Consider the following 27,097-nt stretch of genomic DNA (forward strand, 5'->3'; position numbering starts at 1 on the left):
CAAATGCTACTCAAGAACACAAAGGAAAACTAGGCATACATGCAGTAACATGGGTGAGTCTCAAAGTGACGATGCTGAGGGAGAGGAACTAGACACAAAGAGTATGATTTTATTTACATAAAACGCTAAAAAATGCAAACCAATCTATAGTAACTGAAAGCAAGTCAGTGGTTCCTTCAAGATGGTGAAGGGCAGGGGACTATTACAAAGATACCTGAGGAGGGCCGGGGGTGGTGGCTCACGCCTGTAATCCCAGCACTTGGGGAGGCCGAGGCGTGTGGATCCCTTGAGGCCAGGAGTTTGAGACCAGCATGACCAACCAACATGGTGAAACCCCATCTCTACTAAAAATACAAAAATCAGCGGGGCGTGGTGGCAGGCGCCTGTAGTCCCAGCTACTAGGGAGGCTGAGGCATGAAAATCAGTTGAACCCAGGAAGCGGAGGTTGCAGTGAGCTGAGATCGCACCACTGCACTCCAGCCTGGGCAACAGAGTGACAGTCTGTCTCAAAACAAAACAAAAAAACAAAGATACCTGAGGAGACTTAGTTGTGACGGGTGTGTTCACTCCCTGGAATACGGTGACGATTTCATGCGTGTACACATATGTCAAAACTTATTAAGTTGTATATTAAAATATGGGCAATTCATTGTGTGTCAACTATACCTCAATCAAATTGTTTTTAAAAAGTAGGAAGGACATAAGAGTTCACCTGAAGGGGCCCCTACCTGGAGGCCAAACTTGGAACAATTTGAGCGTCAAATAAGAACAATGATGATAATGGATTTACAACACATCGAACAATAATAATAGTTTTTTAATCTGTGTATGATGATACTACAAAAGCAGGGGAGAGGGAAGGGAGAGGAAAACTTTACAGAAGAACATAGAAAGGATAATGGGAAAAATCTCTATTTGCAGCTACTAATGCAATAATTGATTCAGGCAAGGCATCAATAGCTGCTAAAATCACTAAGTGAAAATTCATGAGGAAACAGGTATTCACATATCTCAAATATCACAATTCATCACACAGATGAATTACTATGTACAAAAGGAAAGATTAGCTTTATAATGGAGAGATCTTTGGGAACGCATTAGTCAAATGATCACATCTTAGCATTACCAATGATGAGACAAACTGGCAGGAGGCCCCTCCTTATATAACACAATGGGAGACGCAGCCTCCCCTCTGCAGATCTCGTGCCCAGAATGCTTAGCCAAGTCTAATCACAAGGAAACAATCAGACACACCCAAATTGAGGAACATTCTACAAGACACCTGGGCTGTCTCTTTTACAAATGTCAATGTCATGAAAGGAAAAAAAAGGTGGGGGGGATGGTACAGTGGGGACTATTCATTCCAGATTAAACCCTAAAGGAATGTAACAACCAAAGGAAGTGCCTGATCCTTGATGGAATCCCGTACTGAAAAGCATAAAAGTAAAACTGCTATAAAGGACATTATCAAGACATTTGGGGAACTAGAATATGAGCTGTATGAGGACAGCCTTGTAACAATGTTAAACATTTTGGTTATTCTGGTATTTAGTTAGTATTTTTGTTGTGTGGGAGAATGCCGCTTGTTGTAGTATTCTGCTTGATACACGGATGCATGCCCAAGTTTTTAGGGGTGAAGCTTTGTGATATCTCTCTCGCTGTCTCCCACCCTGCCCTACCCCAGCCACATACCTGCCTACCAAGAGAACAGCACAAATGTGGCAAAATGCTAACTAGGGAGGCTTGGCGAAGGGTGTAAGGGTATTCATTGCATGATTCTTTTAATTTCTCTGTAGTACAAAAATATTCAAATTAAAAGCTAGAGGGCAGGCTGGGCGTGGCGGCTCACGCCTGTAATCCCAACACTTTGGGAGTCCAAGGCAGGTGGATCATTTGAGATCTGGAGTTCAAGACCAGCCTGGCCAACATGGTGAAACCCCATCTCTACTATAAAAAAAAAAATACAAAAATTAGCCGGGCATGGTGGCAGACACCTATAATCCCAGCTACTCAAGAGGCTGAGGCAGGAGAATCATTTGAACCCAGGAGGCGGAGGCTACAATGAGCTGAGATCGTGCCTCTGCACTCCAGCCTGGGTGACAGAGTGAGACATCATTTAAATAAATAAATAAAAGCTGGAGGGGAAAGGTAGGGGTGGCTGGTCCAGAAGGGTCCTTCCAGCTCCAAGAGTCAGCTACCAGCTCTGACCTTTGATTGCCAGTACCTGGGCCCCTCCTGCCCACCTGGCAGCATCTTCCTTCTCCCAGCAGCCATGGTGCTGTCCATCCTGCCAGACCTGGACCACTGGGAGCAGGAGGTCACCTCCTCCTGCCCATAGCTCAGAATGAAAGCATAGGTGAGTTGCAGGGGAGGGAGCAAATATGGAGAAGTAATAGATGGGCAGGCTGCAGATGGGAGGGAGCATGGCCTCAGGAGGTAGGGGACCCCCATATCTGTTTGTAGATGAGAGACCCACAGCTGCCACTGTGCATGTTGATAGGACCAGACTTGCCCTCAGGTCTGCTGGCTGGAAGCCTGCAGTGGTGTCCATCCCTCCGAGTCCTCACCATGCATACATCCTCTACTCTCCTCTCCCCTCACTCACGCCGTTCCAGCCTCCCCACACCCCCACCCTGCCCCGAGCTGCTGTGTTATGGCAAGGACACACAGGCCTGCCCCAGGGCCCCTGCACTTGTTCACTCTCCTGCACTGCTTCCCCCTGCCCCTGCCCTGATGTCTGCCCAGCCACACCCTCGCCTCTGTCTTCCTTGCTGGCTTTGTTTTTGTTTTTCTCCAGAGGACACATCACCATGTGACATCCCACCTGTGTGTCATGCTTCTTGTCTGTCTCTCCCCCCACATGCCAGGGGCATCATTTTTATCCACTGTGTTTGCTGCCATATCCCCAGCATCTAGTAGGGTGCAGGGTACATGGTAGATGCTCAATAAAGAGTTTGTGAGTGAATGACTCCAAAGCCAGGTTTCTGCTTTCCCTTGGACAGTGGTGTCTGCCTGTGAATGTGTGTGTGTGTGTGTGTGCGTGCATGTGTCAGTTGGGCAGGTTGGGGGGTGTCCAGTCAGCTGGGTCATTCCTCTGGGACTCATTTCCTGGGGTGCAGGCAGAGTTCTCAGAGGGCTGTGAGGACGCCACTTGCAGCATCAACACATTACATAATCTGGCACCGGGCAGTGGTGAGGGGCAGGCAAAGCCTTTATTCTGTGTTTGCCCAGAGAAACTTCCCCAGGTCATGTCCTAAGCTGCCAGCTCTTCAGCTTTGTGCTCTCTAATTGCCCTGACAGATCCCACCACCCATTCACCCGGCCCACTGGCTCTGAAAGAAGACTGCATGGGTGACGCTCGGAGCTTGGGAGGAGCCCAGGCCCTGGTATGTTCCGGATGCTGTTGCCTGGGGCCTGAGCCCCACCCAGGCAGTGATGACCCTGCGAGGTCGAGCCTCTCCATCCTCCTGTCTGTACACGCGCAGGGCTCCAGGTGCTCCCTCTGGTGCCGCCTCGCTGCCTTCTGAGCTTTCCTGAGCTTGGACTCATGGCCTGAGCTGCCCCTGTGGGCACAACCAGATGCCTCCTCCTACCCTCAGAGTGGCTCAGGTAGCTCATCCTCTGTCCACCTGGGACTAGCACTGTCACTGACCTCTCAGAGTTATGGGGACACGGTGCATGTCAGGAGTCCAGCTCCTTCTCAAAGGTCAGTGAGTGACAGCTATTGTTGTAGTCACAGTCCCTGAGGGTCCACAGTGAGCAAGGCCATGCCAGCTCCCGGGGGTTCAGAATCAGCCATCCCTCCAGTCCCTGCTTTGTCGGCACATGGAGCCCGGTACAGGGAGATACATAAACAAACGTATACGTATACATCAGGCAGGGAGAGCTTTGAAGAGAGAAGTCAGGTCATGGGATACGGAGGGCCAGGCCGTCAGGGCAGCTTCCCTGCAGAGGTGACAGCTGAGCAGAGGCCTGACTGGAGTTGGGGTGAGCCAGGCGGTGGCTGGGAGGGGGAGCAGCAGGTTCAGAAGCCCTGAGTGGAGGGTTGGGGGCGTCTAGGCCAGGCTGGCTGCAGCAGAGGAAGCAAGGGGAAGAAGGGAAGTCGGAGGCGTCAGATCAGGGGCTTTGCAGTCCTTTGCATGGTCCCTGGCTTTTCCTCCAAGTAGGGGGGGTACTTTGAGGGTTTTGAGCAGAGTGGGAGGATCTGGCTTCCATTTTCAAAGGGTCCCTTGGCTTCTATATTAGGAATAAATTGGGATGGAGATGGCTGAAGAAGCAGGCAGATGGGCCAGGAGGAGCCCCATGAACTCGGAAGGGCTGGAGGTTCTTGGGCCGGGCTGTCAGGGTGGAGACGTGAGAAGTGGCCAGAGCCTGGAGAGCTCCGGGAGTGGCCAACAGGTTGGCCATGACAATAGAATCTAGGCAGTCCTACTCCAGAGCCTCACCCTCCACTTGCTGCCCCCTGAGCCCAGACGGGACTGTGGAAAAGTCAAGGCCTAAGGAGCATAGGAAGTGACTGACAAACGTTAGCTCCCTCATCCTGGGGAGGAGGGGAGAATGGAGTGTCAGGAGCACAGCTGTTGACTCTTAACACCTTCTTTGTGTCATGCCCTGATGTACCGGTTACACTTCTAATCTCCACAGCACCCCCTGAAACTGCACACTGTGGTCCTCATTTTAAATAGAGAGGAACTGAGGCTCGATGAGTGGGGAATGACTTGAACCAAGGGCTGCTGGCTCAGTCGAGGCACCAGCATGAGGGTCGTCCTTCCCTTTCTCAGAGACCTCCTTTATAAAGAGGCTACAGTTGAGGCCAGGGCTCACCTCCACCCCATCAGCATCTCAAACTGTTTTCTCTAGAGTCACATAGCACTTTCCTCTGAGAAGAGGGGCACCCATCACGGTTTTCCCTACCCTATTGCAGGGCCAGTGACATCTCCACGCCTTTTACCCATCTGTGCCTTCCTGCTTCCCCCAAATGTGCCCATACCTCCACCCACCTGTCCAAGGGTGCCTCAGCTCAACAGGTGAAAGGTGGAGCTAACCTCCTCTCCCATCTGCACCCTCCATCATACTCCTCCTCCTGTCCCCTGGGGACAAGGACGCATATGCTTCTCCCAGCCCTTGGCAGGTACTAGCATACTCACTGCGGGCATCTGCTCTAGGAGCTAGGCACAATGGGTAACCCCACTGTACAGATGAGAAAAGCAAAGCACACAGATGTTAACCCACTTGCCTGAAGTCAGCCAGCGGGTGACTGGTGGAGCTGGGATTTGAACCTAGGCAGTCCTGCTTCAGAGCCTGACCCTTCACTCGCTGCCCACTGAGCCCAGATGGGACTGTGGGGAGGTGGAGGCCCAAGGTGCATAAGAAGTGCTTGACAAATGTTAGCTCCCTCGTCCTGGCCTTCAGACAAAATACTGCAGCCTGGAAAGCCTCACTGTGACATGATTGCATGCTGCTAGGTGTGTTGTTACTGCTCCTATTCTACCGATGAGAAAACCAGTGCTGCTGGAACATCAGCCAATTCCCCACAATGAGGAGGAGGGAACCTGAGCCCGACACCAAAGCAGCAGACCCAGATGAAGGGACTCCCTTCAGTGTCTTTCCTATGTGACTGTTAAGCACGCGCCAGGGAGGTGTCAACCCGGTCGACTGCAGTCCAGGCGTGGGCGGGAAAGCCAAGTCCCAGGCCTATTTTACACTTTTGAGTTTTCCTCTGGATGAAAAAAGCAGTTCATTATTGAGATGGCCACTGCATCCTGCGCCTGAAACGTCGATAGCAGAGGTAATTGGGGGCCTCTGTCTGGCCTCTCAGTCCTTGAGAATTTTCAGGTAGATTTCAGCCGGGAGCACTGAATTCTACTTAGAATGTAAAATGCATCTGTGAAGTGTTTTCTCTGAAGTGGGAGTAGGTAATTGATTTTTTAAAGAAAGCCACCTTTCTGGATTCCGGAAAACACTTTCAGGTCCGTCTCTTATTTTTCCCGCACATAAAGGCAATTATCCCAGGTCAGCACTTCCCACAGGAAATGGGACTCTAATTTTGCACAACAAATGTTTCACTGTTGCATTTTCCTTATTGCAAGAGAGATTGTTGTCCCAGCTTGTTTCACATCAGAGTGAGAAAAACCAAGCCCTGCCTTAAACAGTGGCTGAGGTTGCAGATTCCACAGGGTTTCGAAAGCCCTCTGTGTCCAACTCACCGTGTGTTGCTGGCAGAGCCGCTTTCCTGCTCCGTGCCTTAGTTTCCCCACTTGTACAGTAGTGATCAGCACAGCACCACCTCTAATAATTCCCAGCAGTGGTACATGGTAAAAATGGTCACGCGATCCCATTCCTCTCTCTATGCCCTTTGGAAATCTCTTCCTACCCCGACAATGGTTGTGGCCACATGACTTGCTTTGGCCAATGGTGACAATAACAAACATAATGCAAGCTGAGGCTTGGAAGCACCGCCGCTCTTTGGAACGCTGAGACCACCATGAATGAGCCTGAGCTAGCCTGTTGGAGGGTGAGAGGCCACATGTGACAGCAGTGAGCCCTCCTGGCTGCGCCAGACAGATGCCTGAGGCCATCCTAGATGAGCTGGTCTAGACCGGAAGATCCATGGAATCGTTAGAAATAATTGCTTGTTGTTTTTGTTTGTTTGTTTGAAAGGGAGTCTCACTCTGTTGCCTAGGCTTAAGTACAGTGGTGCCATCTCAGCCCATTGAAACCTCTGCCTCCTGGGTTCAAGAGATTCTCCTGCCTCAGCCTCCCAAGTAGCAGGGATTACAGGCACCCGCCACCACACCCGGCTAATTTTTGTATTTTTAGTAGAGACTAGGTTTCACCATGCTGGCCAGTCTGGTCTTGAACTCCTGACCTCAGGTGATCTGCCCACCTGGGCCTCCCAAAGGGCTGGGATTACAGGCGTGAGCCACCTCACCTGGTCTGCTTATTGTTTTAATCCATTAAACTTAGGGGATGTTTCGTTGCACAATAGGAGCTGACACGTCCCCTCTTGTTCTTGTACCTGTTAGAATCTTTGGTTCTTGGAAGAATGGAGAATTTATTGGGAGATTATTAGGGAACACAGAATTGAGGCAAAGGCTGGAGAGGCAGGCTTGGAATCAGGCAGGAACCAGAAGAGAAGTTACCTGATTGTCAGGACCCCAACTATGGGATTAGCATCTCCACTAATTCTCCCACCCTTTGTCATTCCACTCAGACGATAACGTCCCATATGGCGAGATGGTGAGGTCACACATCTCACTTCGGCTATATGAGTGCAGTGAGAGGCAGGGCCTAAGGAAAATGCACTCACAAGGGAGTAAAAAGGCCTGGCACCCCCAGAGCCAGTCGATCTCGGTTCAAATCCCAGTCTGCTACCTCCTAGCAAGTTTCCGTTTCTCTGAGCCTTGCTTTTTCCCTGAAAGAGAGCTGGGAGCTGCATCTGTGTCTGGGCGTAAGGTTATGGTAAAGATTCAGTGAAATATCTATGTAAAGTGCTTAGAACATTAGTACCTGGCATTCAGAAAACATTCAATAAATGTTAGTGTTATTGTTATTATTTATTATTATTAATTTATTCTGCAGGGGAGGGGAGAACTATAATTTATTTTGGGAGATGTAGCAAATCCCTAAGACTCCACAGGATGTGGAAATCAGGGTACTGTTAGGAAGGGGAGTAGGATACTGGGTGACTAAAAATGACAACTGTCCCCTCTAGCGGTGTTGTGAGGCTCCACCTTCATCATTCCTGTTCCTGAGCACCTACTGTGTGCCAAGCCTAGTGCAGGCGAGGCAGAGACAGGTGTCAACAAGAGGGACTTGGTCCCTGCTCCCCTGGAGCTTGCCTTGTAGTTGGGGAGAGGCTGGCGATGAATAAGTGAATCAATAAATCACATGGTCATTTCTGAGTGCACCAAGTCCAAGATGCATGAGAAAAAAAGGGACAAGATGCTACTTAGGGAGCGGAATGGGGATGAAAGAAGTCTCATGATGCCGGTTTAAAAGGAGTTGATTCAGCATTTAGTAGCTGCTGCACAGTCCCTATCGAGGAGCTGGCAGCACGTAAGTCCTCTGGACATGTTGTTTCCAATCCACAAGATGGGGAGCAATGGGAACCCATGGTGGAGAGTGGAGGGGTCAGGGATCCTGGCTCCCAGTTCTTTTTTGTTTTGTTTTGTTTTTGTTTTTGTTTTTGAGATGGAGTCTCACTCTGTCACTAGGCTGGAGTGCCGTGGCGCCACCTCAGCTCACTGCAACCTCCGCCTCCTGGGTTCAAGCAATTCTCCTGTCTCAGCCTCCTGAGTAGCTAGGACTACAGGTGCATGCCACCATGCCCAGCTAATTTGTGTATTTTTAGTAGAAACGGGGTTTCATCATGTTGGCCAGGATGGTCTTGATCTCCTGACCTCTTGATCCACCCTACTTGGCCTCCCAAAGTGCTGGGATTACAGGCGTGAGCACTGCGCCCAGCCGGCTCCCAGTTCTTGTGCATCTTGGGCAAGTCCCTTCCCCTCTGTAAGCCTCATTTTTCACATTGATGCAATTAAGGCACCGAATGGATCATCAATTTCCCCAAAACACTTTAGCCTTTCTTTTTTTCCTTGTGAGACCCAAATAAAATAGATGAAGATGAGGAGGGCATACCAGAGTGTCACTTGCGAGCTCAGCGTCTCTTTTACCTTCCCTCTGAGGCCCTAAGACACTTCTGCAGACACCTGAGTCTCCAAGGAGTCCCGCCTGGAAATCACAAGGGTACATAAAGGATGCTACAGTCATCTTGGAATAGACAGACCTGGCTGGAATCCTAGCTTTGCCCCTTACTTGCTGCATGACCGTAAGTCAGTCCCTTGACCTCTCTGAGCTGTCTGCATCATCTTGCCAGTGGGGATTGGAATTAGGAGATCAGATCTATGTTCCACAGCCCATGTTGTACCACTGATTTGCTCTGTGTCTTGGTGAGCCCCTCCCCTTCTCTGGGCCCCAAACCTGGTGACAGATTGGGATTTCCAGCCTCTCCTGGATCATCTCTAAAAGGGGCGTGGCAGGCCAGGCGCGGTGGCTCACGCCTGTAATCCCAGCACTTTGGGAGGCCGAGGCAGGCAGATCACGAGGTCAGGAGATCAAGACCATCCTGGCTAACACGGTGAAATCCTGTCTCTACGAAAAAATAGAAAAAATTAGCCAGGTGTGGTAGCGGGCGCCTGTAGTCCCAGTTACTTGGGAGGCTGAGGCAGGAGAATGGCATGAACCTGGGAGGCGGAGCTTGCAGTGAGCCGAGATCACGCCACTGCACTCCAGCCTGGGCGATAAAGCGAGACTCCATCTCAAAAAAAATAAAAATAAATAAAAAAAAAAAGAGGCATATGGCAACTTATGGATTTCCCAAACCAGAGCCCAAGGTATGCTTCTCCTCCCACAGGGCTCAACTGAGGCAAGGAATCCAGGAGCACTGGCAGCCCCCATAGCCCAGAAATAGCAAGCCAGTTGGTGGGCAGCTGACCTTGGGGCTCGGGGCCTGAGCTGAGGCCTGTTGCTTGGCAACAGCCAGCATCACACACCGTGGGCAGCAAGGGCTCTGGTGGTGACCCACGCCTCCAGCCCAGCCCAGATCTGCCTGGGTGCTGGAGAGGGCTGGCGAGTGTCCTTGGAGGCTTGGAAGAAAAGCTTCCGTCTGCAGGAGCACTTGCGTGTGGTCCTGCCGACCTCCAGCTTTCTAGTACCTACTAGAAGGGCCAGCGACTGTGTAGTTATTATTATCTTTAATCCTGATGAGAACTCCGCAAATAAGGTCATCCTGCCCTCTTTATAGGTCAGGGAACCGAGACAGCCTGGTGAATGTCTTGCCAGGATCAGGTGTTGATTCTGCAGCACAGCCCTCCACTGTGGCTGGAAGGTGGGTGGAGGGTCTGTAGCTCCTAGGTAGGGTTCAGAATGGGTTCAGTGGGAATTGGAAGGTAAGCAGAAGGTAATTAGAAACAGCGTTTGTGGGCCTGATACCCCCTGAGTCCTGCTGATATAAGGACTGCAAGTCCAGGGTGTGACCGCAATGGTGGTGGTGGTCCCAGAGGTGAAGTTTTCAAGGCCCTGAGCTCCTTGCAGTGGGATGGGCCTGCATGGCACGTGGGCCCTGGCTTGGGGAGGCAGGCCCTTTGGTGAACCAGCTCAGGATCATGGGCCGGGAAGCACTAAGCCTCTGGATACTGACTGTCTCTTCAGACACCACCACATCCAACACCACGACAACCCGGCTTGGATCCTTACGGAGTGCTTCAGAGTACTGAACAAAAACCCCTGCACTGTGTATTGCACAAACCTCAGGCTCAAGCCTGCACATCTCTGCTTGCTGTCTGTGGGGGATGCTTCACACACGAGTTCCCCTTTCTGGGTGTTATGAGAATTTTTCATGAGATATCTATCCTCCTTCTGTTTTTTTTTTTTTTATTATACTTTAAGTTCTAGGGTACATGTGCACAACGTGCAGGTTAGATATGTATACATGTGCCATGTTGGTGTGCTGCACCCATTAACTTGTCATTTACATTAGGTATATCTCCTAATGCTATCCCTCCCCCCTCCCCCTACCCCACGACAGGCCCCGGGGTGTGATGTTCCCCTTCTTGTGTCCAAGTGTTCTCATCGTTCAATTCCCACCTGAGTGAGAACATGTGGTGTTTGGTTTTCTGTCCTTGCAATAGTTTGCTGAGAATGATGGTTTCCAGCTTCATCCATGTCCCTACAAAGGACATGAACTCATCCTTTTTTTATGGCTGCGTAGTATTCCATGGTGTATATGTGCCACATTTTCTTAATCCAGTCTATCATTGATGGACATTTGGGTTGGTTCCAAGTCTTTGCTATTGTGAATAGTGCCGCAGTAAACATACATGTGCATGTGTCTTTATAGCAGCATGATTCTCCTTCTGTTATTATTTGTATTATTCCACAGTTGAGGCCACTGAGACTCAGAGATGTTAAGTGACTTACTCAAGCTCACACAGCTGGAAAGGGCAGGGCTGAGATTCAAGGTTATTTATTCCAGTTATCTATTGCTGCATAACAAACCCATAACATAATGACTAACACAGGAACACATACTGTGTGCATAAATGTACAATTTGGGTAGGGCTTGGCAGAGAGCTCATCTCTGCTCCTCTTGGCATTAGCTGGGCATGGAGTTTTCTGAAGGCTCATTCACCATGTGTTGGATGAGTGGTCTCGCTGTCCCCTGCAACCTTAGCTGAGTGCCTCTCTATAGGGTCTGGATTCCTTCCTCACAACGTGCTACCTGTCTCCAGAGCCAGCATTCTCCCTCCCATCAAGGATTGAATGAGTCAAGAATAAAGCATTAAGCCAGGGGCAGTGTTTCACACCTGTACTTTGGGAGGCTAAGACAGGAGGATCGCTTGAGCCCGGGAGTTCGAGACCAGCCCAGGCAACATAATGAGACCCTGTCTCTAACAACAGCAACAGCAAAATAGCCACAGTGAGCTATGATTGCAAGGCAAGCAGGCAGGCAGGCAATCAGGCAGACAGGCAGGCAGGAAAGAAGGAAGGAAGGAAGGAAGGAAGGGAGGGAGGGAGGGAGGGAGGGCAGGCAAAGAGCTGTCTGGAACTGAAAAGTCCCTGTATAGGATCCAAGCAGAATGTTCTGTTCCTGAGCCCTACAGGGCCCTGGTAAGCCTGGAGGTTAGGATGGAACCAGCTGTTTCCAGAACCTCCCTCCAAAAAAGAGGAGGATGGAGAAGGGACTGGCCCTGGAAGTCCCGAACTGGTCAGGTCAGGGAGCCAAACCATAGAGGTTTCAGGCAGAAACGAGCCTTTCAAATGCCAGACTGCCCCGATACAGCTGTTCCCCTTAGAAGTCTTGGTTCAGGCCAAGAACCAGGAGCTGCCCTGCTTCTGCCTCTCGCCCCCACTGTCAACAGTGCCACCTCCCAAATGTGCTGCGTCCACACACTTCCTCAGCCCCCATGGTCACACCGCAACTCTGGCCTGGACTGGTGCAGTAGCCTCCTCACTGTCACTGGCCCAATTCTAACACATTCCCACTCAGCAGCCAGAGATCTTTTGAAAGTGTAAATCAAACATCACATCGCATCACTTGACTGTTCAAACATCTGAGGACTTCTTGTCCTTAGAATTAAATTCGAACACAAGAGGCACAGTGGCTCACACCTATAATCCCAGCACGTTGGGAGGCCGAGGCAGGTGGATCACTGGAGATCAGGAGTTTGAGACCAGCGTGGCCAACATGATGAAACCCTGTCTCTACTAAAAATACAAAAAATTAGCCGGGCGTGATGGTGTGCTCCTGTAATCCCAGCTACTCGGCAGGCAGAGGCAGGAGAATCGCTTGAACCTGGGAGATGGAGGTTGCAGCAAGCCGAGATTGCACCACTGCACTCCAGCCTGGGTGACAGAGCGAGAGTCTGAAAGAGAGAGAGAGAGAAAAGAAAGACGGAAGGAAGGAAGGAGAGAGAGAGAGAAAGAGAAAAGAAAGAAAGAGAAAGAAAGAAAGAAAGAAAAAGAAAGAAAGAGAAAGGAGAAAGGAAAGAAAGAAATTAAAAAGAAAGAAAAGAGAATTAAATTCGAACTCTTCAAACTCAAACTCCTACAAGACAGCACTGCATCTCACCTTTGCCCTCCCTGCTCCCTCTGCCTGGAACCATCTCCCACATCTATCTGTGCTTGGCTGGTTTCCTCTTGTCCTTCTGGTCTCAGTATGGAGGTTGCCTTCTTGGAGAGGTGCTCTGACCACGTGGTTCAAATCAGTCCCGACCCCCACCTTAGATCTTTATTATCTGGTGACATCACTTTATTTATTTATTTATTTATTTATTTATTTACTTGCTTTTTTCTTTGCTCCCCTCTACTGAGCTCTGGTCTCTTGAGCTGGTCCCAAGTATCAGAGTCAGGGCTTGGCACAGAGTAGACGCACAATAAGCCGAGTGAGAGTCTAATGAACACACACACACCTCACTTGGAGCGCTCTCACTCGTGTCCACTCAATCATATGCTGAGACCCTCTGCCGCACTTGCAAACACAGACACACACTTCTCCACCCGCAGACACATCCTGCGCCGCAGCTCCGAGATGCGTGAGCGCCTGTAACCAGGGATGCTGCCGCCCCCTCCTGGAAAGATTGGGAAAGTACAGCCAGAGTCTTTCTGGGAAACCACTCCAATGCTAACCTCAGGCTAATCCTAACTCCCCTTCCTTGCAGATAGCTGTCCCTGCCCAGGCAGGGTCTTCAGATCATTTCTGATATTTGGCCTAGGGCCTGGGCTGTATGTTCTTACCAGGTGCGGAGGAAGGAAGGAAGGAAGGAGGGGAGGGGAGGGGAGGGGAGGGGAGGGGAGGGGAGGGGAGGGGAGGAAACTGACGCAGGTAAGAGCATTCACCTCTTTCCCTCTCCAAGGCTCAGTTTCAGGATCATTGTCGCAGGTCTGACACGAATCATGTGCAATAATTTTTTGTACATTCATAGGTTTGGAACAAGGTATAAAGGGCCTTGAATGCCAGAATGAAGCCTTGGGTTTTATCCTGCAGTCGTTGGGAGCCACTAAGAGTTTCTGAGCAAGAGAGGGACAGGATCCGAACTGTGCTTTGGAAAGATGAACCAGCCGGTGTGCATTCATGCATTCACTCATTCGTTCATTCATTCATTCATCTGACCAAAATGTGCTTTAAACATCTTTTGCATGCCGGGCCCTGGGAATGCAGCAGTGACCAGAGGTGCTGTTGGACTTCATGGAGCTCATGGGCTCGAGTGACATGTGTGGGAGTGGACACTTGGACACAGAGGAGGCATCACCCCAGTCCTAGGCAAGGTGCGCCCTGGGGCAACACAAGGCTCACATAGGCACCTTAGCTTCTGCCCTGTATGTAGACAGAGCAGGGTGGGAGTCAACTAAGCCACTGATTTAAGTACAGACCCTGGGACAGGGGCAAGCCTGTTGGTCCTCAGCTCCCATTCTAGGTCATGAGAGGCCAACTTGACCAACGCAGGAGGTGTGTCTGTTCATTCCCCTCCCCAATCAAATAGATGCAAATAACATGCAAGAGGTCCGAATTTAAAGTATGTTAGTGTTAAATAAATGTATTATGGTCTGCCTGGCGCAATTATAGTCAAACTCAACATGTAGGATGTGACCCACATGAAATACTGAACTGATTTTAGTATCAGACAGCATACTCACTTTGGAGACGAGAAGAGGCAGAGGCCCAGGGACACACCATATGGAGAGATGCACACACGGGCAGGTGTTCATGAATTTACTGCATTCAGGAGGTGAGGACTAAAAAGAGATTTCATTTTCAGCTCTGGCTGGAGTTACGGTCCTTCCTTTGAAGGAACATGGATGAGGAGCTAGAAGTCCTAGGTACTAGTCCCCACCACAGCCACTTGGTAGCTGTGTCAATTCTAACTGGCCACTGTATTCTCATCTGTACAATGGGTCCAATGACAGGGAAGCATGAAGGAGACCATGGAGGTGTCTTAGGTTGGGATCTCCAGAAGTTGACCCTGAACCAAGGATTCCTGTGAAAATGACTTACTGTGTGTGAAGTATTTCCAGGAACAGCTAGAGGAAGGGGAAGCAGGCAGGGCCAGCAAGGGTGTGTTATCACCAAGCCCCACCAGGTCAGTCCTGCAAAGGAGGTGGCATAAGTCATACCTCAGAGTTGGCCCATTTGGGGGGCAAGGGAGCTGGGGTATTCATAGTCCTGTGCTCATTGGTAATTAGAGGGAGTAAATTCCCCTCTGGAGGACATACCTTTCCAGGCACTTCCAGCTCTCCATACGTACAGGCAAAGCTGGGTCGAGCAGGCTACGAACTGTCCTCTGAAAGACACAGGTGCTGGCTGCTGGGAGTGAGAGCATCTGGGAGCTGCTGTACACAGTACGGGACCCAGGGGATGGTCTACTCTAGGACGGGAAGTGCTTTGTAAACTGTGAAGTGTGGTACCGGGATTGAGGAGGGTCCTTATCTGGGACTTCCTGCAGCTCACTGATCCGTCTCAGCCAAGTTGTCTTTCCTCGTGGGTCTATTTCTTCCTGGGCAATTGAAGGCAACAACACACACGGATTGTCACGGGTGGAGGGGTGTGGTGAAATGGTAACTGCTGGTGGTGAGGCTGTGGAGGGGCGTGCACCTTTATGCACTGCTGGTGGGAGTGTAAATTGGCGTAACGTTCTGTGGAAGGCAATGTGGCAATGTCTATCAAATTACAAATTCACAAATCCTTCAACCCAGCAATTGTATTTATAGGGTTTTGTCCTACAATAGATACTCACACACATGAAACAACATGACAAGCTTATCCGCTGCAACTCTGTAATTGCAAATAAATTAAAACAATTATTAAATAAATTATACACACTCATGAAATGGAATATCCTACAACAATAATAATAATAAAAAGGAGAATGAGGAAGTGGCCTCTGTATTGTTACTGGATGATCTCCAAGCCCCATAGTTAAGTTACAAAAAAGCAAGATAAAGAACTACGTATGATATTTCTTTAACAAATTCATCTATAGCCAAGTATTGTCTTAGGTGCTTTACAAATATGAATCCACTTAGTCCTCCTGACACTCCTGAGATAAATATTATTATGTCCATTTTACAGATGTGAAAACTGAGGCACACAGGTTAAGTAATTTTTTAAAAAACAGGTGTGCACCACCATGCCTAGCTAATTAAAAAACACACATATATATATATATTGTACATATGGGATCTTGCTATGTTGCCAGAGCAGGTCTTGAACTCCTGGGCTTAAGCCATCCTCCTGCCTTGGCCTCCCAAAGTGTTGGAATTACAGGAGTGAGCCACCACACCCAGCAGGTTTAGTAATTAGATGAAGGTCAGGAAGCTAGTAAATGGCAAAACTAGGATTTGAAGAGGAAGGGGCTCCAGGAGCTGTGTTTTTTGTTTCAGCTTTATTATTATTATTATTTTGAAAGTTTTGGGGGAACAGGTGGTATTTGGTTACATGAAGAAGTTCTTTAGTTGTGATTTCTGAGATTTTGGTGCACCCATCACCCGAGCAGCGTATACTGTACCCAGTGGGTAGTCGTTTGTCCCTCACCCCTCCCACCCTTCCCCGAGTCCCCATAGTCCATTGTATCATTCTTATCCCTTTCCGTCCTCACAGCTTAGCCCCCACTTATAAGTGAGAAGATACAATGTTTGGTTTTCCATTCCTGAGTTGCTTTACTTACAATAATGGTATCCAACTCCATCCAGGTTGCTGCAAAGGACCTGTGCTTTTGTATTACTAGGTTGTATTTCCCCTCTGTAGCTGAAGATTACTCGTAACTAATCATAACTCCATTTCCCAGTGGTTGGTTTGGCAGTGATTGGTTTGAGGAGGGAACACAGCCCAATTCTGGCCAATGAGATAGGAGGGGATGTCTGCTAGGGAACTTCCAGGCAAGATTTTCTCACTGATGAAAAGGGATGTCCGGGGAGGCCATCTCCTCTGCTTCTTGAAGTCATGGTGAAGCTGTGGATGGAGCAGCCACCTAGTGATTGGGAGAGTCCAAGCCTGAAGTCAGAGGCCCACACACTGAGGATGGAGGAATGGGAAGACAGGCATAACCTGGGACCCTATAGTCATTGGGCCACTGAGATAACCAACCCTGGGCGTCTTGATTTGTGTGATGATAGACATCTTTACTGCTTAAGGCAGTGGATCTCAAACTGGAGTGGGCATTAACATCACCTGTTAAAGCACAGGTGGCTGGACTCCACCCCCAGAATTTCTGATTCAGTAGGTAAAGCCAAGAACTGGCCTTTCTAACAAGGTGATGCTGATGCCAGCTGGTCTGGGAACCACACTTGGAAAACCATCAGTATAAAGCATTTTAAGTTAGAGTTTTCGTTCATTAACAAAGGAAGCAGCCAGGCATGGTAGAGCTCACCTGTAATTCACATGCAGCTGCTCTGGAGGCCGAGGCAGAAGGATTGCTTGAGCCCAGGAGTTTGAAGCCAGCTTGGGCAACATAGAGAGACCCCCATCTTTAATTATTTAAAAAGCCAGAGGCATCCTGTGACCTTGAGTGATGTGCCTTTCAAATCCTCTGAAGTAAGGGGTGCCAGGGGTTGGGAATCAGAGCACCAGAGCAGGGGCCAGGAGCCCAGGATTCTCCAACCCTCCTTGTGACCTTGTGCAATTCATTTCTTCTCTGCAGGGTCTGCTCCCATCTGTCATGGGAAGGAGGTCAGATGAGACCACAGCTAACTTTCCTTCTGGCTCCAACACTCTGTGTTCCAGGATTCTCCAGAATGGAACAGTCTGACCTTGGGGATTCCAGCAGGATCAAGTCAGGTCCCCTTCATCATCCCCTCTCTCCCTCTCATGCCCCGGGAGGCTTCCACTCCTGCAGCATCAGGCACTGGGAGGCAGAGTCCAGCTCCACAGTCATTTTTAACATATTAAAGTTCCGGACAGAAAGCTCATTTGAAGCCTGTGTTTGTGCCGGTAGAAGAGAGGCCAGAGCCAAGCCTCTCCCCACGGGGGTTTCATCTCCCCTGGCTTGAGCAGAAATGTGTCGTCACAAGCAAGCATCCAAAAGGCACGGTGCCCACGCCTGCGGGACCACTCCACTCCCTAGGGGTTGTGAATATGAAGTCTAAACAGACTTTGGCAGTTTCTCCCTCTGTATTCAATCAACCTCTGAGTACTGTCTTCCACCCCCTAAGTGTCATTCAAATCTGCCAGGCTCACTATCTCTTTGCCTCAGATTCTTGGAACAGGCTCAAACAGGTCTCGCTGCCACAGTCTTGCCCCCTGTGCCCTCCTGCCCCACTCTTAACACGTGATATGGCCTTTGGATAAAGTCTAGACTCCTGAGCATGGGAGACCCACAATGCCCTTCAGTGTGGCCCCTGCCACCTTCTCTGGCATCCCATACCCTCTGTGCTCCAACCGAACCAAAGTACTACAGTTTCTGGAACATACTGGGCTCTCTTTCATCTCTGAGCCTTTACACATGCTGTGTCTCCTTCATGGAACACAGAGCTCTGCAGCCTACCTGCCTTCATGCAGCACCCCCGGTCTCAGTGGGGATATCATTCCAGGCAGGACCAGATACATGATTTGTGGGACTTAGTGCAAAATGAAAAAGTTCAAAAATAATTAGGAATTTCAAGATGGCAACAGCAAAGCATTAAACCAAGTTTAGAGGCCGGGTGTGGTGGCGCATGCCTGTAATCCCAGCTACCCAGGAGGCTGAGGCAGGAGAATCGCTTGAACCCAGGAGGCGGAGGTTGCAGTGAGCCGAGATCACGCCACTGCACTCCAGCCTGGGTGACAGAGTGAGACTCCATCTCAAAAAAATAAAAATTAAAAAATACACCAAGTTTAGGGCCCTTCCAAGGGCAGGGCCCCATGTGACCACACAAGTCACATGCCCACAAAGCCAGCCCTGCTCCAGTCTGTCACCCCAGAGTGTCCACTGGGGCCTCCTCTGTGCCCCCACAGCCCTCTGTGTGTCCTTATCTCAGTACTGATGGCCTGCAGTGGGTTTGTCTATTTTTCTCCTCCCACTAGACGATGAGTACCAGGGGGTAGGACTCCCTTCTGTCTTGTTCCAGGTATGTCCTGGATGCCTGGCATAGAGCTGGCAAAGTAGGCACTTCAGAACTATTTGTTGAATTGCCATTCAGTGTGTAAACAATCTGTTCAACAAATGTTTTTCCAGAGCCTCTGATGTGCCAGGCACAATCCTAGGTGCTTGGACTACATCAGTGGACCAGAGTCCCTCGCTCCTAAGCGTGTACATTCCAGCAGGGAAGACACACAGTGCACGCTTTGCAGTGGGTTCTCTCAGAAGCAGACCCTGAGTTAGGATTTGAGCATAAGTAGATTGTTTGAGAGAGACAGGAAGCACCTGGTTCTCAGGCCTTCAGACTCAGATTGGAACTAACTACGCCACCGGTTTTCCTGGGCCTCCTCCAGCTTGCAAACAGCAGATAGCGGGACTTGTCCGCCTCCATAATCACATGAGCCAATCCCTCGTAATAAATCATTTTCTATCTATGTCTATGTGTAGATATCCCTTTGCTTCTGTTTCTCTGGAGAACATTGATGACTACACGGCTGGCGTCTCACCTGCGGAGCGAGGGGAATGGTGGTATCTATCCAGCACCTTTTGTTCTTTAGTGGCCAAGGGCTGCTCCCAGGGCCCTCAGCTCCTGAGCACTTCTGGGCTAGCCCGTGCAGGCTGAGCAGCTCCTGCAGCCGGAGGAAGTCCTCAGGCAGAGTCAGTGGTGCTGCCGTGAGCAGCTATGAGCGGAGAGAAGGGTGGAAGGGCCCTGAGGGATGCAGGAGTGCCAGAAATACACTAAAAATGAAGTGGGTCCTAGTGAGAGCTGTAAGTGGAGCACAGTGAAGGGGGCTGGGTGTGCATGTGGAGAGAGGTCTCAGAATGCACTTGACCTGGAACTGACCTCTCAGACCTCAGTCCACCCACGGCTCTTGGCAGCAGCCGGTGCCCCCGACACTCAGTCCCTAACCTACCTGCACTCCTGCCTCACCTCAGCCCTTGGTCTCATGCCGTGGTATTTTCCTTTTAGCCTTTAATTCTAGCCATAAATTACAATTTCACAGACACCAATGGCATGAGAGATGAGGACCCAGATTGCCAGAGACTTTTAATTTGCTGTCAACAGTCCCTCCACTGGCCCTGCCAATCTAGGAGAGCTCCATCTACCCCTCCCTCGGGCCTGATGACCTGGAGCAGCCTCCTACTGTCCCGATGTGGAGGAGGGTGCTAACCGCGGTGATGTCAGCGGAGCCTCAGCTTCCACAGAGGGTACGCATGCCTGGGACACAGAGACCGGCTGCCCCAGTGAAATCACATTTGTCTTGATTTTGCCTTGATCTGCAGCCCTCGCATAAAAACAGGATTCTGAGGTTCAGCACAGCTGATGCACAAGGCCAGGTTCTAATTTGCTTCTGTGAGGACTGAGTCGCCCACTTTGAGCCGGAACAGCCCCCCTCCCACTGCCCCACACAATCACTTGCAAAAGGAGAATGATGCACGCTCACCTGGACAGTACGTAGCACACATACCTGATTGTTTCCTAAGTCTTTTCACATCTATGATCTTGTTTGCCCCCCAAACCAGCCTACAGCTTTAGTGGAAGAAGTGTTGATATTCCTGTCTCAGAAATCAGGAAACAGACATTCAGGCCATTAAGACAAGGTTGCCCAGCTAGTAAGTGTTGGGTAAGTCTAGAACCCAAATTTCCTAAGCCTTTATTCAGTGCCTTCTCCATGACACCAAGCTGTGTCTGCCTTCCATGAGCCCTCTAGTAGGGATAAGATCTTGGAGAAGCAGTTTTTAAATATTTTTTAATTGAAATATAACATAGATCATAAACATACAGCTCTATGAATTTCACAGAATGAACACACCCATATATCCAGCATCCAACATCCAGGCCAAGAAACAGACCATGTCCTCCAGAAGCTTGGCCACCACCCATCACTATTCATGGGCAAGTACTTTTACTTCCAGTTTTGCCTTTTAGCCGCATCTTTATCCCCAAGGTATAACCCTTCAAGAATTTCCATCCTTGGTGGGGGAAGAGCAAAACCGTTTCTGAGTGGACATAGTTTAATAATCAAAGCTCTAGGCTGTGAGTCAGGAGGCTGAGTTCTCTTGTGACTTGGTTCCAAACTCACTGTGTGACTCTGGGCATGTCATCTGTCTTTTCTGGACCTCAGTTTCCCCATCAAAAAAAACTCAGTGATTGCCTCCGGCCTCTCTGCTTAGAACTGGAGCTGGAACCCCTCTTTGTGGGCCTGAAGTTTTAGTTTCCTATGGGACCCCAGCTTTCTGCAGCAGCTGACGGCCTAACCACAGTCCATACTGACCCCTAGTAACTGGCCTGTAAGGTCTCTGTGGGGCTGGGCGCAGCATATGCTTGTCCCCTTTGGAAGTTGCTAATAGAAGTCCATAATGGGTGTGTGTTGTTTAGGATGAGAACGGCTAATGCCTTTTTGGAATGGACCAGTCCCCCATAATTGCCAATACCTGTAAACTTTTCCTGAGTGCTTACTGTATCCTAGGAACTCTGCTAAGGGCTCTACGTACATATCTCGTTTCATCTCCCAACACTCTGATGAATAGATATTATTCTTATCTCTTGTGTATAAGCTAGGGACCCCTTTGCAAGTAAAAGAGTGCCTTCTTTAAAACAGGACATTTAACTGTATAATGATATAATGAAGTCTGAAGGAGGCCTGTTCTACATTGTTGCAACAGCTCAAGAAAGGTGTCATCTCTGGCCAGACTTTTTCTGTTTTTCTCTTAACCGTCCTTGTCTGTTGTGCTCGATTGCAAATGGCCCCATCAAAACATAGAGTCTATTTCTCCACCTTGTGAACCCAGGCTGGCTATGTGACTGTTTTTGATCAGTAGAATGCAATGGAAGTGAGAGTGTAAATGTTCTAAGCCTAGGCCTCCACTCTTGTCCTCTTGAAATGTTGCTGCCGTGTGAATAAGCCTGGGTCAACCTCCACCTCATGGAGGGAGACTCAGCCATTCCATTGGACACCCCAGACATAAAAAGAATCCCAGGCAATACCATGTGGAGCAGAGATAAGTCATCCCAACTGAATCCAGCCCAAATTTCTGACCCACAGAATCCTGAGCAATAAATGTTATTTTAAGTGACTACATTTCAGAATATTTTGTTTGCAAAAGCTAACTGATACAGCTGTGTTGGCTTTTTGTCCTCAGGTTTGTTTTCTGTCTCATGGTTGCACAATAGCTGCTGTCATTTCATAAAACCAAAGTCAAAGAGGGAAGAAGGGGATGGATTAAAAAGGAAGTGTTTTCTTGCAATGCTCCTCAATTTTATCAGGAATAATTTTTTTTTTTTTTTTTTTGAGACTGAGTCTTGCTCTGTCACCCAAGCTGGAGTGCAGTGGTGCCAATTCAGCTCACTGCAGCCTCCGCCTCCTGGGGTTGAAGTGATTCTCCTGCTTCAGTCTCCAGAGTAGCTGGGACTACGGGCATGCACCACTTCACCCAGCTAATTTTTGTATTTTTTAAGTAGAGACGGGGTTTCACTATGTTGGCCAGGCTGGTCTCAAACTCCTGACCTCAAGTGATCCACTGGTCTCGGCCTCCCAAAGTGCTGGGGTTACAGGCCTGAGCCACCAGGCCCAGCCGAAATGAAATTCTTAATAGCCTGCATGCTCCCAGATAACTCACTGGAGCTTGGTTTTAAGCTCACTAGGCTGTCATATTTAAGCAATGTGACCCCATTCCTCCCTCCATAGCTGATTAGATCCTTGATCCTGGCTGAACCAATCTCTTTCCTGGGAATATTGATTTGGAACAAAGAGCTTAGTTTGGGTTGGTCTCTTGAATGCAGGAACTATTATATAAAAGCATTGCAGCTCTTGGTGGTTGTGGCAGAGAAGCAGAGAAAGCCAGTTTGCATTGAAGGAAGGGTACAGCAGAATGAAGTGAGTGACAGTCTCTTGCAGGACTTCTGGGTCCCAGGTCTGGGCTCTACCTTTGTCCTTGGAGCATCAGGAAAAACAGCTGCGTCACTGTATACTTTCTTCCCTTAAGCTAAAGTTGGGTGGGGGTTGGGGGGCAAGGTCTCTGTTATTTGCAACAAAAAATCCTAACTCTTGTAATGGGATTCTCTAAGACTCAGGGTTGAAACTCAAAGGCAAATGGGCTCAAAGTCAGGCAGGTCCGGGTGCAGGGGGGACCTTCTCACACCTACCCCAGGATTCCTGAGAAATCTGGTGAGATGATGGGCATGGAAGCCTTGTGTGAGATTTTATATGAACTCATATTCATTTATACATGCTCACTGCACATAAAAAGAAGATGAAACTCTCCACCTCAGGATGTATATACATAAAGAAGGTCATCGTGAAGGAGAGGGTGTGATAAGACTTATGATTGGCTGAGCTTTGTCTCAGGTATCAAAGTCCCAAGACTTTATGATTGGCTGTTACTCATTTGTTTTCTTTTCTTTGGCTGAAGGAGCACAGGGTGGTGATAGTGGAGAGGATGGAGCAGAATGAGAGACATTGGAAGGGACTCAGTGTGGAACAGAAACACCACTTGGGAAAGCAGGTGCCCAAAGCTGGAACTGACATTGAAGGCATCAGCCATCTTCCTACCCAACCCTGGAAACTCAAGGATACCTTGAGGAAATCTTTAACAGCCGAGTGTTCTAGCCAATCATATTTAGATCTCAAGAGGCAAGGAGGCCCCAGCTCACACAGGGGTTGGATGAGAACATAGAAGATTGCAACTCGAAGCACTAATCCCTGAGTACAGCTGCAGCAGCATCTGAAGAAGGCTGAGGTAGACATACCCAGGAAGAGACATGAATCACAATTGCTCAAAGCTAGCTAAGGGTGGCCTTGTGACCCACTTCTGGCTAACGAAACCTAAGGAAAAGTCTGCCACGTTGGATGTAGGGTGAGGGTGGGGGTTCTCGAAGTGTTTTTTTCCCCCTTCTGCCTTGAACACAGGCACGATGGTTGGTGTGGTGGCAGCCATCTCTTTACCATGAGTGAAAGGTCAAGAGAATCAGAGTCATGTCTCCTAACATAGTTGAGCTGCTGAACCAAAACTAGCAGCCATCTGCCTCTGGCCTCTTATATTAGAAAAACGAAACTCTATTGGTTTAGAACCAATACAGTTAGCTTTTCTGTTTCTTGCATTGAACACATTTCTAACTGGTATAGAGGTGGATGAAGGAAACTGCTCCCAAAGGACTTGGTTTTACTCATGTTTGAGAATTAAAGACAAATTCACAGGACAATTTAATCAGATGCCTGGAATCACAGGCTGAGCTCTAGCCCCGGTAGAGAATAGAAAAGAACTGCCAAGTCTCATTACCAAAGGCACAAAACAGCCTCCAGTGAAGCATCAGAGTTAATGGTGTATCTCAATCTCATCCACTGGCAAATCCAAGGCAGAAAAATGACTCCAGTGATGGATGCCACCACATCAGCTGTTAGCTTGCTATGGTTTTAGTCCCTTAATCACCAACAGCTTCAGGATCCCACTGGAGAGATGGGTGATCAAACACGAGGTGAGACAGCTGAGAAGGGGTGCAATGCCTTTAGCTTGCAGGAACCAGAGTAGGCATTCATGGGCAAGAAGAATCCATCAAGAGCAGGTAACTACTGTCCCTATCTTCTTATATGTATAAGAAAACAGACAAGATGAGAGTTTTAGGAGCTTTGTTTGTGTTTAAATTGATTATTCATCAAACACTTATTAAGTACCTGCTGTATACCAGGTCCTATGCTGGGTGTCAGTGAGATGCCCTGAGTTCAGTGAGGACAGTAAACTGTGAAAGCAAATAACTACAACATCAACCAAAGGGATCCTGGGAGTCTTGTCAGAGGAAGAAAATGCACTGGTGTCTTGGGGAGGGAAATAACTTGGACTCTGCGTTGCTGGTGGATGGGAAGAAGTGACTCAGTTCAGCTCCTCAATTACTTTTGGGACATGCATGATGTGAGCATACAAAACTAAAAGGAGAAAGAGGGAAAGAATGGGCTTAGCCATGAGGACAGGGACTCTGCTCCCGATTGGTCCCTAGCACCTATAACATGCTAAATGAACACACTGATTAGGCATGTACAGTACTGCAGAGGCACTATGCTGGGTACCTTAGGTATATGGGTGAAGGAGTTATTGCCATTTTTCGGAAGAGAACTGCGACCCAGAGGGGAGAAGTATTGATCAAGCCCTCACAGCGAGTGAGTGCTAAGTCAGGATTTGAACTAGTTTATGTCTAAATCCAAATCCAGGCTCAATCCGTTGCACTCTGCTGGATCCTTCTACTAGTCAGGACATGTTCAGAAAATTCAACTAAAATGGAATTAAACAGGAAAGGAGATTTATAGGACCATGTAACCAAAGAGCCTAGGTGTAGGTTCAGGTAAAGGTTGATGACATCAGTCACCAGGTGCCCATTTCCTTTGGCTCTCACAGCATTGTATTGCTTAGCTTCTTCCTCTGGCTCTACATTTGCACCATCATAAAATAGGCCTTGGTTCTCCTGGGCAGATGATGGTTCTCCTGTTCTAGACCTCGTATCGTCTATAGTATTGACTAAGGGAAGAGAAAAGGCATGCGTTGGTAGGCTTTATGGGGGGAAAAAAAACCTCACCTTTCCAGAAATCCTGGCATTTTCTTATATCTCATTGGCTCCAGTAAGTCATGGGCCCATCCCTGAAACATGAGTTTACGACTCCTGAGGATGACTTTTATACATGGCTAAAACTATTTTTGATTACTTTAGATTTAATATTAAATGTATTAAGGTTAGAAATTATTAGTTCTAAGAAAATTCTAGTTCTTAAACTTTTAAATCCAGCTTATAAATCTTACTTTTTAACCTCTAGATCTAGTAAACTTTAATAACCAAGTTTAAGGAAGCCTTGGCAATTAACTTAAACATTTTTAACTGTATTAGTAAATTTAATATAATTGGTTTTCTTTTTAGGTACTTTAATTATCTGACTAATAACCTGTTATTTAATTATTTATTTATTTACTTATTTACTTATTTATTTATTTATTTTGAGATGGAGTCTCGCTTTGTCATCCAGGCTGGAATGCAGTGGCGTGATCTCAGCTCACTGCATCCTCCGCCTCCCGGGTTCAATCCTGAGTAGCTGGGATTACAGGTACGTGCCACCACGCCCAGCTAATTTTTGTATTTTTTAGTAGAGATGGGGTTTTGCCTTGTTGGCCAGGCTGGTCTTGAACTCCTGACCTCAGGTGATCCACCCACCTTGGCCTCCCAGAGTGCTGGGATTATAGGCGTGAGCCACCAGGCCCAGCCCAAAACCTTTTAGATATTTAAATAACGCTTGTAATATATTGACCCTTAAGCCTTCTTAAATGTACCAAATCAGTTTACACACTTAACAAAATTGCTTATACTTTTTAATGTAAAATCATAAATCTAAACCAATTACTCAATTACACATTTCAATTAAAATAATGAATTAATCTCTTAGATACTCCAATATGCCCCAAAATCTTAAATATTACAAGTACTAAAAAAATACTAGACATGAACAAATTGTTTCTGAACCAAACATAAAAAATTCAAGTTGTGGATATGATTTATTCATTGTTTCTGTGAACAATACTAAAACATTTTGGAATTAGACTCTTCCCCACTTCAAAAACACTTACAGCATCCTTGGCGAGACAGTGTCCTTGTCACAGAGCAAAGCATACAGATAGACTTGTGAAAGATTGGGCTGTGGCCAAAATATGATTCAGGGCTGAGCTGCTGTTGAGACATGCTGAAACATACTTAGAGTTGCCACAACAGGGACCCCATAAATTCTACAGAGGTTGTAGCAAAGCAGTACTGAGGGGTAAGAGGCAATGCTTCAGTCACATAAGCTATTGTAGCCCATCATAGGGACTTTAGCCCTGAGTAAGAAGGGAAATCTTTGAGGATTTTGAGTAGAGAAGTGATATTCTCCTGATATTAACGTTGGACATAAGGCCCAATTCTTACCAATGAGTTGTGAGAGGAATTGTGCCTGCAGGTTTCTGAGAAAGGTTTTTTCAATCTTAAAAAGAAATATGAGAAAGCGATCTCCTAACACACACAGTTTTATTTTACTCTAGATATTGTCTCATGAAGATATGATACCTGGAGCCATGGCAGTAGTTTTATGACTATGAGGAAGTTAGATGAAAACAATCTGACACTAAATACAACAAAGATGAAACTTTTAAAGAACAGCTTTATTGACATATAATTCACATACCATATGATAGACCTACTTTAATGGTTTTAAGTATATTCACAAAGTTGTGCGACCATTACTCCAGACAATTTTAGAATATTTTCATCACTACAGAAATAATTTACCATTAACAGTAGCTTGCCACTTCCTCTCAACTTCCCCAACCCTAGGCAGCCATTAAATTGCTTTCTGTCTGCATAGATTTGCCTATTTTGAACATTTCGTATAATGGAATCATATGACATGTGGCCTTTTCTTGCTGGCTTCTTTCGCTTAGCATAATATTTTCAAGTTCATCCATGTTGAAGCTTATAT

At 48.0% G+C, this 27,097-nt stretch overlaps 1 protein-coding gene across 1 annotated transcript in view; it reads left to right on the forward strand.

Moving 5' to 3' along the window:
* Positions 1-19,124, forward strand: part of STK35 (serine/threonine kinase 35) — an 83,083-nt gene extending 63,959 nt beyond the window's left edge. The window contains exon 4 of the mRNA XM_034947331.3: positions 17,196-19,124. The gene's annotated coding sequence lies outside the window, so the exon portion shown is untranslated. The remainder of the gene's footprint in view (positions 1-17,195) is intronic.
* Positions 19,125-27,097: the final 7,973 nt, after the last annotated feature.

The sequence above is a fragment of the Pan paniscus genome, chromosome 21 (assembly GCF_029289425.2).
Source record: "Pan paniscus chromosome 21, NHGRI_mPanPan1-v2.0_pri, whole genome shotgun sequence".
Classification (NCBI taxonomy): Eukaryota; Metazoa; Chordata; class Mammalia; order Primates; family Hominidae; genus Pan; species Pan paniscus.